This window comes from Ursus arctos, unplaced genomic scaffold (genome assembly GCF_023065955.2).
Source record: "Ursus arctos isolate Adak ecotype North America unplaced genomic scaffold, UrsArc2.0 scaffold_20, whole genome shotgun sequence".
Classification (NCBI taxonomy): domain Eukaryota; kingdom Metazoa; phylum Chordata; class Mammalia; order Carnivora; family Ursidae; genus Ursus; species Ursus arctos.
In genome coordinates this window covers 56,812,072-56,823,774 of record NW_026622875.1, presented here as the reverse complement: position 1 = coordinate 56,823,774, position 11,703 = coordinate 56,812,072, and positions in this window count along the sequence as shown.

Below are 11,703 nucleotides of genomic sequence, written 5' to 3'. Positions count from 1 at the left end.
CCTGTGGTGTTTTATGGGAGCATTTAGGCAATTCACATTGAGACTGATTATGGAGAGAGATGATTTTAATGATGCCATGTTGCCAGTAAAGTCTTTGTTTCTATAGATTGTGACTTTCTGTTCTGTAACACTCTTGGGGCCTTTTTCTTTGATAGAACCCCCCTTAATATCTCCTGTAGGGCTCATTTTGTGGTTATGAAATTGATCAATCACTGACGATTCTGGAAGGTCTCTATCTCTCCATCAATTCTGAATGACAGCCTTGGTGGATTAAGGATCCTTGGCTGCATGTTTTTCTCTGAAAGAGCTTTAAAAATGCCCTGCCAACCCTTTCTCTCATTCCATGTCTGTGTAGACAGGTCTGATGTAATTCTGATACCTTTGCCTTGGTACGTGAGAAATTTCTTTGCCCTGGCCGCTTTCAATACTGTATCCTTGGATCTAATATTTGCGAATTGAAATATGACATGATGTAGCCTAGGTTTGTCGTGGTTGAGCTTTGGAGGGGTCCTCTCTGTGTCTTGGACAGGAAAGCTTGTTTCCTTTGCTATTTTAGGGAAGTTTTCAGCTACAATTTGTTCAAATATCTCTTCTAGACCTCTGTTTTTCTCCACCCCCTCTGGGATGCTGATGATTCTGACATTGGAACGTTTCATTGAGTCAGTGATCTCCTGTAATCTACATTCTTGAGATTGGATTTTTTTGAGCCAAGTTTCTATTTTAGCTTTCTCTTCTACTAACCCATCCTCCAATTCACTGATACGTTCTTCTGCCTCATTCACCCTGGCCATCAGAGCCTCTACTTTTGACTGTATTTGATTCATAGAATTTTTAATTTCTGCCAGATTTGCTCTCTTTCTTGCCCTTAGAGATTCTATATTCTCATTAACATTTTCGTTAATACATTTTTCAAGTCTACACATCATCTTGGCCATTGTTACTGTGAACTCCATTTCTGACAATTTGGTTATATCCATATCCATGAGTTCTGTGGCGGAGGTCACAGACTCATTGTCTTTTCTTTGCTGGCAGGGATTTCTCCTTCTCATCATTCTGATGAGGAGAGGTTGCGGGGTTGTCCAGAGCCCAAATTATTGACCAGGAGAAAGGCAGTGTGCACTTGTTTTATAGGGACCTTAGGGATGTGGGCTTCTTGATTTTTCAGACTGTCTTCTGGAGAGAGGCCAACCGTGCTGATACTCAGGCAACCCTGTTAGGGTAGCGTATCCGTGTCCCCTGGGAGGGGGGATGGGGATGGGCACTCTCTGAGCCGGTTTCCCTGGCGGTTTGCTGTGCCTCTTCTGAGAGTCAGAGCAGCAGTAGCCGAATCTCAGCCTGTCTCAGAACAGAGGGATCACAGACAGTTCTCCACTAGGCCCCTCTGGCCAGTTTAACTCTGTTTCTGTTGGTGCTGCTCAACCCTGCAGCATCCCTGGATGTGCACTCCACACCCGGCGTCCCAGCCCTCACTTCCAGGGCCGGCATGTCTCTGTCCTTTGTTTTCTAACACTGCCAGCTGCCAGCCGCCCCTGTGCACGCTCTGGAGTTCCGTTTCAGTGTGGTTCGCGCACACTCCGGAGCTCCGGGTTTCAGACTGATTGTGCGTATTCCCTGGCTCACAGTCTCAGTCTGTTCTCTCCAGGGTGCCAGTCCACAAGTCAGCCCGCTCCCCAGTGCAGGTGGCTACCGCTTCCCTGCACCCGAACACAGTGGCTCCCTACCCCTTCTGTTTATCTTCAGATATCTGTGCGCGGATTCACGGCTCCCCGCTTCGTACCTCAATACTCATTGGTGGAGATGTTCATTTGTAGAGATCCAGATGTATCTTCCTGTGTCTCAGGCTGATTCCGTGGATGTTCAGGATGGTCTGGTACCTCACCAGCTCGACTCAGGGGACCAGCTGAAAAAGGGGACCCCTACTCCTCCTCCATCTTAACCCCTCTGGACCACATCTTCTTAATCCATTCATCTGTTGAAGGGCATTTTATCTCCTTTCACAATTTAGCTATTGTGGACAATGCTGCTATGAACATTGGGGTGCATATGGCCCTTCTCTTCACTATGTCTGTATCTTTGGGGTAAATACCCAGTAGTGCAATTGCTGGATCATATTCTTGATCAATTTCATGAGGAAATTTCCACAATACCTTTCTCTAGGACATCAGTAGGCTGTATCCTATTGTGGAGCCAGAAGCGGCCTTGCCTGATCTGCCTTTGGAGGATAAAATGTGTTCAGTTCCTGACCTGGCTGGCACATTTTCCTATGTGTCCTCCAAACAAAATTCTGGGAAACAGAAAAGAAAGGAGAGACCTGTTGGCAACTTGCAGCCACAAGACCATAGGGAAATTAGTTATACTTTATGCCCGGTTCAGTCCTCTGACCCCTTCTTCCTCCGATGCCCAGTAGAGCGTCCTGGATCAAAGTTGGAGTTAGGAAGATGCTACAGTGTGTGTGCACATAAAATCCCCATAAGACAGGTTTTCTGGGCAAATATATTTCTTTAGCTGAGACCTTAGAGAAACGTCACACAGGACAGGGAGTATACATGATGGCTTAGGCTCACAACCCAGACCCATGAACCTCAGAGTTTGTGGGGACACCACCGTACCTCTGTTCCCTGACCTAGGATGTGGAAATGAGGTAACAATTGGTTTGCCACAAGTAAAGCCATAAGGGAAGAAAAAGACTGGTGCTTCACCATTGCTCTGTAAGTGTTCAGCTATTGAATGGCTAGAGAATAAGCTGGACACTTGGTATAGGTGAAGCCAGAGACCAGAGTTGGATGGCTCCAGAGCAAAGAGGATGAGTGGTTACTCCTCAGCCTTACGTGGGACTGACATGTCAAAACTTTGGAGAATATGTATTATCGTCTGCTATGATCCCACATCAATTTTGCTCGGGTTGGGGCAAACAGGGACCATCATCCGTGTTTTCAGTGAGCTGCTGGAAAATTAAGTACAATTATTGAAATTAAGGAAGTTAAAATATAAGGAACTGAAGAAACTTGCCTAGGGTATCCACAGTGGTGAATGATGGATCTGGAGCATGAATGTAGTTAGGTCCAGGGCATGGAGATCCCTGACCATCTGAGACCTACCTGGGGCCCCTGTGAAAATGTCTTGGACCCCTGAGCCATGACTCTCCTCAATTTCTCAAGTTGTCTTACCCTGAGGTTCTTTGGCAGACAGTAGGTACCCTGGAAGAAATGTCTGACCAGAGAAAAATCCAAATCTAAACCCAGCCTTATCACTCTATGAGTCAGTCCCTGACCCCAGAATGGTTTAATGAATTAAATCTGTGATTCTCAGTGACTTGTTATTGATCTGGCAAATGTCTGAGGGGCTTGGACTATGGCCTGTCTGAGAGCAGGCCTGGCTGTCCTGGTTGAGTGTGCAAATACTCGGTTGCTCTGCTCTCCTACACATCCTGTCCCTAGTCTCAGTTTTCCTCTTCCCCAGAACCCACAGTGGCAGGGGACAGGCTCCTGCCTCTTCGCAGAAGATTCTGTCTATAGGCACAGCCTGGAGATCCCACTCCAGGACTCTCTTTGAGACTATTGGGCAAACCCTCCATCCCTCAGATTCAAAATATTTGTTTCACTGGGGCAATGACACTGTCCCTTCTCCCCAGCAGCCCCAGGCATCAACTCAAACAGCCAGTGAATGTGTCACATTAACCCACAAAATCCTGTAAGAACTTCCAGTTTCAATTGTTATAGAAACCTCTGGGTTTAGACTGCTAATAGTTGCCCTCAGATTCTGACATCTACATTTGGGAAGACTTGACTGGTAATTCTCCTGTAATTCTCCAAAAGTAATGACTATTATTGCAGGGGCATCAACATTCTCCTGATCCACTGAAAGCAGTGTGGGTATGTTTCTCTGTGTTTTCTCTGTAAGAATGTGTGCAAAACTGGCATTTGGAAACAGAACACTTTCTTAAATATTGGAAGATATTAGAAGTGGTCAGCTTGATTGAAGAATGACAACAGTACGGTAGTACAAAAAAGTATAAAATACCTTTAGATAACCCTGTAGAAAACTGGAAGGGTGCATAGTAAAAAGAAAAAAAAAAGTTGAGAATAATTTAGTGAGAGTTACCTAGCCCATTTGAAGCAACAGCCCTTAGAACATGAATATGTACATACCTGGAGAACAACAGTTCAGATTTCCCATCATGGGGAGCTTCTCACCTACAACCACACTGCTACTGCTCAGCTCAGAGAGTGACAGTTGAAATGGAGAGCACAAGATGCATCATCACATCCCCATGGCGATGGGTCATTGTACAACTTCAGGGTGATTGTGCCTGTACCTGGTAGGGGTCCAGGTGCTGCTATGGAGACAAGTGTCTGTCTGCATGGGCATGCTTGGCATTTAGGAGGACAGATTTGCTTCACAAACTGATCCTATGCCCACATGTTGTTATGCTGTATAAGAAAGGTTCTATGAGAGAAAATGTCCTGCCCCCCAAATAGAGATGACAGAGAAAATTTCAGTGTGATTCAGGGGATAAAGCTAGCATGTGGAGAATAAAGAGAATTTACCTTCTGGATTTGAAACAACATCTCCACACATCTCCCCTATTCCTGAGCTACCAGACATTTCCAGACCAAAGAAATTTCTTCCAGAGGAAAAAATAAGGATTAGTAGAAATTTGAGTTTTAAATGTCCTCTGAGAAACAAACTGAGGGCTTCAGAGGGGAGGGGGATGGGGGAATGGGATAGGCGGGTGATGGGTAGTAAGGAGGGCATGTATTGCATGGTGCACTGGGTGTTATACGCAACTAATGAATCATCGAACTTTACATCAAAAACCAGGGATATACTATATGGTGACTAACATAATAAAAAATATTAATATAAAAAATAAATAAATGTCCTATTTTCTCTGACTCAGCATACGATTTTCAAATTGTATATATTTCCTCACCCTCTGTTTGACATATCTTCTTTTTTTTCCTGTACACAGCAAAATCTATACACTAGCATAGCTCGTTTGTGTATGTTCCCTGAACATCTTCCCTTGTCTCTCTCTACATGCAAGGAATGGTTACTCTCTGAGCAACGAAGAAAAAAGTATACGTGTTAACCAACAGGCTGGGTAAAACACAGAATCCATGCTTTTCTTTCTTTTTTTTTAAAATAATAATTATTATGTTTATTATGTTTTATTATGTTATGTTTCCTTGGCTGTGCAGAAGCTTTTTATCTTGATGAAGTCCCACAAGTTCATTTTTTTCTTTTGTTTCTCTTGCCTTTGGAGATGTGTCATGAAAAAAGTTGCTGTGGCCGATGTCAAATAGGTTGCTGCCTATGTTCTCCATTAGGATTTTGATGGATTCCTGTCTCACATTGAGGTCTTTCATCCACTGGGAGTTTATCTTTGTGTATGGTGTGAGAGAGTGGTCAAGTTTCATTCTTCTGCATGTAGCTGTCCAATTTTTCCAGCACCATTTATTGAAGAGACTGTCTTTTTTCCACCGGATGTTTTTTCCTGCTTTATCAAAGATTAGTTGCCCAAAGAGCCGAGGGTCCATTTCTGGGTTCTCTGTTCTGTTCCAAAGGTCTATCCGTCTGTTTTTGTGCCAGTACCATGCGGTTTTTGTGATCACAGCTTTGTAGTACAGCTTGAAATCCAGCAATGTGATGCCCCCAGCTTTGTTTTTCCTTTTCAACAATTCCTTGGTGATTCAGGGCCTTTTCTGGTTCCACACAAATTTAAGGGCTGTTTGTTCCAGTTCTTTGAAAAATGGCATTGGTACTTTGATCAGATGGCATTGAAAGTATAGATTACTCTGGGTAGCATAGACATTTTACTTATGTTTATTCTTCCAATCCATGAGCGTGGAATATTTTTCCATCTTCTTGTGTCTTCTTCAATGTCTTTCAAGAGTGATTTGTAGTTTCTAGAATATAGGTCCTTTACGTCTCTGGTTAAGTTAATTCCGAGATAACGTATGATTTTTGGTGCATTGTAAATGGAATGGATTCCCTAATTTCTCTTTCTTCAGCCTCACTGTTCGTGTATAGAAATGCAACTGATTTCTGAGCATTGATTTGGTATCCCACCACATTACTGAATTGCTCTATAACATCTAGTAGTTTGGAGGTGGAGTCGTTGGGTTTTCTATATAGAGTATCATGTCATCTGTGAAGAGAGACAATTTGACTTCTTCTTTGCCAATTTGAATACCTTTGATCCCTTTTTGTTGTCTGATTGCTGTTGCCAGGACTTCTAGTACTATGTTGAATAATAGTGGCGAGAGTGGGCATCCTTGTCGTGTTCCTGATCTTAAGGGAAAGGCTTCCAGCTTTTCATTGAGAATGATATTTGCTGTAGGCTTTTCATAGATGGTTTTTATGAAATTGAGGAATGTACTCTCTATCCCTACACTCTGAAGTGTTTTAATCAGGAAAGGATGCTGTATTTTGTCAAATGCTTTTTCTGCATCAATTGAGAGGATCATATGATTCCTGAGTCTTGTCTTGTTGCTATGATGTATCACGCTGATCGATTTGTGAATGTTGAACCACCCTTGCATCCCAGGTATGAAACCCACTTGGTCATGATGGATAATCCTTTTAATGTAATATTGGATCCTATTAGCTAGGATCTTGTTGAGAATTTTGGCATCCATATTCATCAGGGATATTGGTCTGTAATTCTCCTTTTTGATGGAGTGTTTGCCTGGTTTGGGGATCAAGGTAATACTGGCCTCATAGAATGACTTTCGTAGTTTTTCTTCTGTTTCTTTTCTTTTCTTTCTTTTTTTTTTTTTTTACTTTTTAAACTTTTATTTTGAAATGATTTTATATTTACAGAAAAGTTGTAGGAATAATACAAAGAATTTCTGTATGTCCTTCAACCAGATTCACCAGCTGCCAACATTTTGCCACATTTTATCATATTCTCTCTCATTCATTTTTCCCCCTGAACCATTTGAGAATACATTAGAGAGCACAGGTCCCTTAACTTCTGTACTTCTCTGTATAATTCCTCAGAACCAGGATATATATTAACATAATTATAATATAATAATCAAAATCAGGTATTGTAACATTGATACAATACTATTCTATATTCTACATTAGAATTAATCAAATTTCACGAGTTGTCCCAATAATACACTTTATAGTAAACAGCTTCAGGAGAATAGGTAATATTTCCTCTTTGAATGTTTGGTAGAATACCCTGGGGAATCTGTCAGGCCCTGGACTCTTGTTTTTCGGGAGGTTTTTGATCACTGCTTCAATTTCTTCATAATTAATTGGTCTGTTTAAATAATCAATTTCTTCCTCTTTCAGTCTTGGTAGTTTATAGGTTTCCAAGAAGGCATCCATTTTTTCCAGGTTGTTTAATTTATTGGCATAAAGCTGTTGATAAAAGTTTCTAATAATCCTTCCAATTTCATTTGTGTTGGTTGTGACCTCTCTTTTTTCATTCATAATTTTATTAATTTGGGTCCTTTCTCTATTCTTTTGAATAAGTCTGGCCAGTGGCTTATTGATCTTATTTATTCTTTCAAAGAACCAGCTTCTAGTCCTGTTGATCTGCTCTACTGTACTTCTGGTTTCTAATTCATTGATCTCTGCTCTAATCTTGGTCATCTGCTTTCTCGTGCATGGATTAGGCCTGTTCCTCTGTTGCTGTTGCAGCTTCTTGAGGTGAGAATATAAAAACTGCATTTTAGATTTTTCTATTATTTTGAGTGAGGCTTGGATGGCTATGTATTTCCCCCTTAGGACTGCCTTTGCAGTATCCCATAGGTTTTGGACCATTGTGCTTTCATTCTGGTTGTTCTCCACAATTTGTTTAAATTGATTTTTAATTTCCTGGCTTATCCAATCATTCTTGAGCAGGATGGTTCTTAGTTTCCAAGTGTTTGAGTTTTTTCCAAATTTTTCCTTGTGGTTGAGTTCCAATTTCAAATCACTGTGGTCTGAGAATATGCAGGGAATAATTTCAGTCTTTTGGTATCAGTTGAGACCTGTTTTGTGACCCAGTATATGGTCTATTCTGGATAATGTTCCGTGTGCATTCGAAAAGAATGAGTATTCTATTGTTTGGGGTATAGTGTTCTATATATATCTATGAGGTCCATCTGCTCTAGTATGTCATTCAAAGCTCTTGTTTCTTTGTTGATTTTCTGCTTAGGTGATCTGTCTATTGCTGATAGTGGAGTGTTGAGGTCCCCTACTATTAACGTATTTTTATCTATATGTCTCTTTATTCTGGTTAAGAGGTGGCTTGTGACTGAGGGCTTCAGAGGGGAGGGGGCATAGGGGAATGAGATAGGCTGGTGATGGGTAGTAAGGAGGTCACGCATTGCATGGTGCACTGGGTGTTACACGCAACTAATGAATCATTGAACTTTACATAAAAAAATAAAAATAAAAAATTTCAAAAAAAATTAAGAGTTGCCTTCTGTATTTTGCTGCTCCCCTGTTGGGGGGCGTAGATATTTATAATTGTCATATCCACTTGTTGGATACATCCTTTAAGAATAATATAGTGTCCTTCTGTATCTCTAACTACACTCTAAAATCTAATCTGTCTGATATGAGAATTGCTACCCCAGCTTTCTTTTGAGGTCCATTGGCATGAAAAATGGCTCTCCATCCCTTCACTATCAGTCTGGATGTATCTTTAGGTGCAAAATGAGTTTCTTGTAGACAGCAAATGGATCAGTGATGTCTTTTTATCCAATCTGCAACCCTGTGGTGTTTTATGGGAGCATTTAGGCCATTCACATTGAGACTGATTATGGAGAGATAGGATTTTAATGATGCCATGTTGCCTGTAAAGTCTTTGTTTCTATAGATTGTGACTTTCTGTTCTGTATCACTCTTGGGGCCTTTTTTACTTTTATAGAACCCCCCTTAATATCTCCTGTAGGGCTGGTTTCGTGGTTATGAAATTGGTAAGTGACTGGCGATCTGTGAAGGTCCTTATCCCTCCATCAATTCTGAATGACAGCCTTGCTGGATAAAGGATGCTTGGCTGCATGTTTTTCTTGGAGAAAGCTTTAAAAATGCCCCCCCCCCAACCCTTTCTCTCATTCCAGGTCTGTGTAGACAGGTCTGACGTAATTCTGGTATTTTTGCCTTTGTATGTGAGAGATTTCTTTGCCCTGGCCGCTTTCAATACTGTATTCTTGGATCTAATATTTGCGAATTGCACTATGATGTGATGTGGCATAGATTTGTCGTGGTTGAACTTGGGAGGGGTCCTCTCTGCCTCTTGGGCATGAAAGCTTGTTTCCTTTGCTAGATTAGGGAAGTTTTTCAGTTACAATTTGTTCAAATATCTCTTCTACACCTCTCTCTCCTCCCCCTCGGGGATGCCAATGATTCTGACATTGTAACGTTTCACTGAGTCAGTAATCTCCTGTAATCTACATTCTTGAGATTGGATTTTTTTTTAGCCAACTTTCTGTTTTAACTTTCTCCTCTACCATCCCATCCTCCAATTCACTAATTCGTTTTTCTTCCTCATTTACCCTGGCCATCAGAGCATCTAGTTTTGACTGCATTTGATTCATAGTATTTTTAATTTCTGCCAGATTCACTCTCGTTTCCGCCCTTAGAGATTCTATATTCTTGTTACTATTTTCATTAGTATTTTTTTCAAGCCTGCACATCATCTTGACCATTGTTGCTCTGAACTCCATTTCTGACAGTTTGGCTATATCCATATCCATCAATTCTGTGGCAGAGGCCACAAACTCATTATCTTTAATTTGCTGGGGGGGGGGATTTCTTCTTCTCTTCATTTTGATGAGGAGAGGTTGCAGGATTGCCCAGAGCCCAAATATTGACCAGGACCCAGGCAGTGTGCACTTTTTTTATAGGGACCTTAGGGATGTGGGCTTCTTGATTTTTCAGCCTGCCTTCTGGGGGAGGGGCCTGCTGCACTGATATTCAGGTAACCCTGTTTGGGCAGAGTCTCCCTGTCTCCTGGGAGGGGGGATGGGGATGGGCACAATGTGAGCTGGTATTTCTGGGCTTTTGTTCTGTGGCAGCTTTCCCTGGCGGTTTTCTGTGGCTCTTCTGAGAGAACAGCAGTGGCCAAATCCTAGGCTCTGTCTCAGAACAGAGAGATCTCAGTCAGCTCTCCACTGAGCTCTCTTGGCCTCTTTAACTCTTTCTGTTGTTGCTGCTAAAAACCCTGCAGCGTTCTGGTTTGTGCACCCCACATCCGGTGTCACAGCCCTCATTTCCTGGGCCAGCATGTCTCTGTCCTTTGTGTTTCTAACACCACTAGCCGTCCCCGGCTTCCACACACGCTCCTGTGCTCTCTGTTTCAGTGTGTTTCGTGCACACTCTGGAGGGCTGGTTTTCACTCAGGTCCTGCGGGCGCTCCCGAGCTCCTGGTATCAGTTCGAGTGAGCGCACCGGAGCTCTGGTGTTCAGTCTGGTCACATGCGCGTTCCCAGGCTCATGGCCTCAGTCTGCTCTTGCGCGGGTGCTGGTCTGCGAGTCCAGCTGCTCCCCAGTGCAGGTGGCTACTGCTTCCCCATGTCCAAGCACAGCGGCTCCCTCCCCCTTCTGTTTATCTTCCAATATCTGTGCATGGATTCACAGCTCCCCGCTTCGTACCTCAAAACTCAGTGCTGGAGATGTTCATTTGTAGAGATCCAGATGTAACTTCCTGCATCTCAGGCTGATTCCATGGGTTTTCAGGATGGTCTGCTACCTATCCAGCTCAACTCAGGGGACCAGCTGAAAAAGGGGACCCCTACTCCTCCTCCATCTTAACTCCCCCTCCCACATGTCCACTCCTAAGAGGAAAACTTAGGAAACGATGTGGTGAATTGTCTAGTTTCTCAAGTGGCTCTCTATCAAACATCACTTAAAGAATAACCACAACTATCTCACTGTTCCAGTACTACTCACTAGGATAGATAGTAACAACAGATGGCCATAGTAAACACACGGCTTATACAGTTGTTAGTGGGTTTACATTTAGCATCACGGCAGCTGTCATGACCACCTTTTCCATAAATGGCCCCTGTAATAGACCACATACATCTCAAATCCTAGGGGCACCAGTGGTGTGGCTCCCAAGGGAGAGCTTGAATGTCATCAATTTTTGCCCATTGCCAAAGCAGCCTGAATGCTGACTTGAGAGTTTCACTAGTGTTCTCTTCTTGACATCAGGACATACTCTATTACTTGCCAGGGTCACTACAGGTATGATGTCATTGCATTTGTTCTGGCCCTTCCTCCCCTAGGAAGCAACACAGACAGACAGTCTCAGTAAGGGGATATAGCATTTTTCAATTTTTCTAAAATGGGACTCAAAATATATAATTAATGTACACAATCTAATGGCTGGGCATGTACATTTATGCCCCATGGTCTCGAACATGCAGCTGTGGTTACCACTCCTTATTATATATTGTCCTGTGATTACTTTGTCCAATGATCTAATTGTAACCAAATCTTGGATGACTATTGGCTTTGTACATCTCCATCCACAATCCATATGGCACCAAGTTGGGAAACTGAATATACTGTAAATGCATCACCCATAAAGAAGACAATGCAACAGGAAGGGATTTGGGGGAAAAGCCTGCTAGATATCAGAAATGCCAGCTGTACATTCATTCTTAGAAACTTTTGTCTATGGACTGGGCCACCTAAGGTGAAATACATTGTTTTTAGTCAGCCGACAATTCCAAACAAAGCAAAACTTGA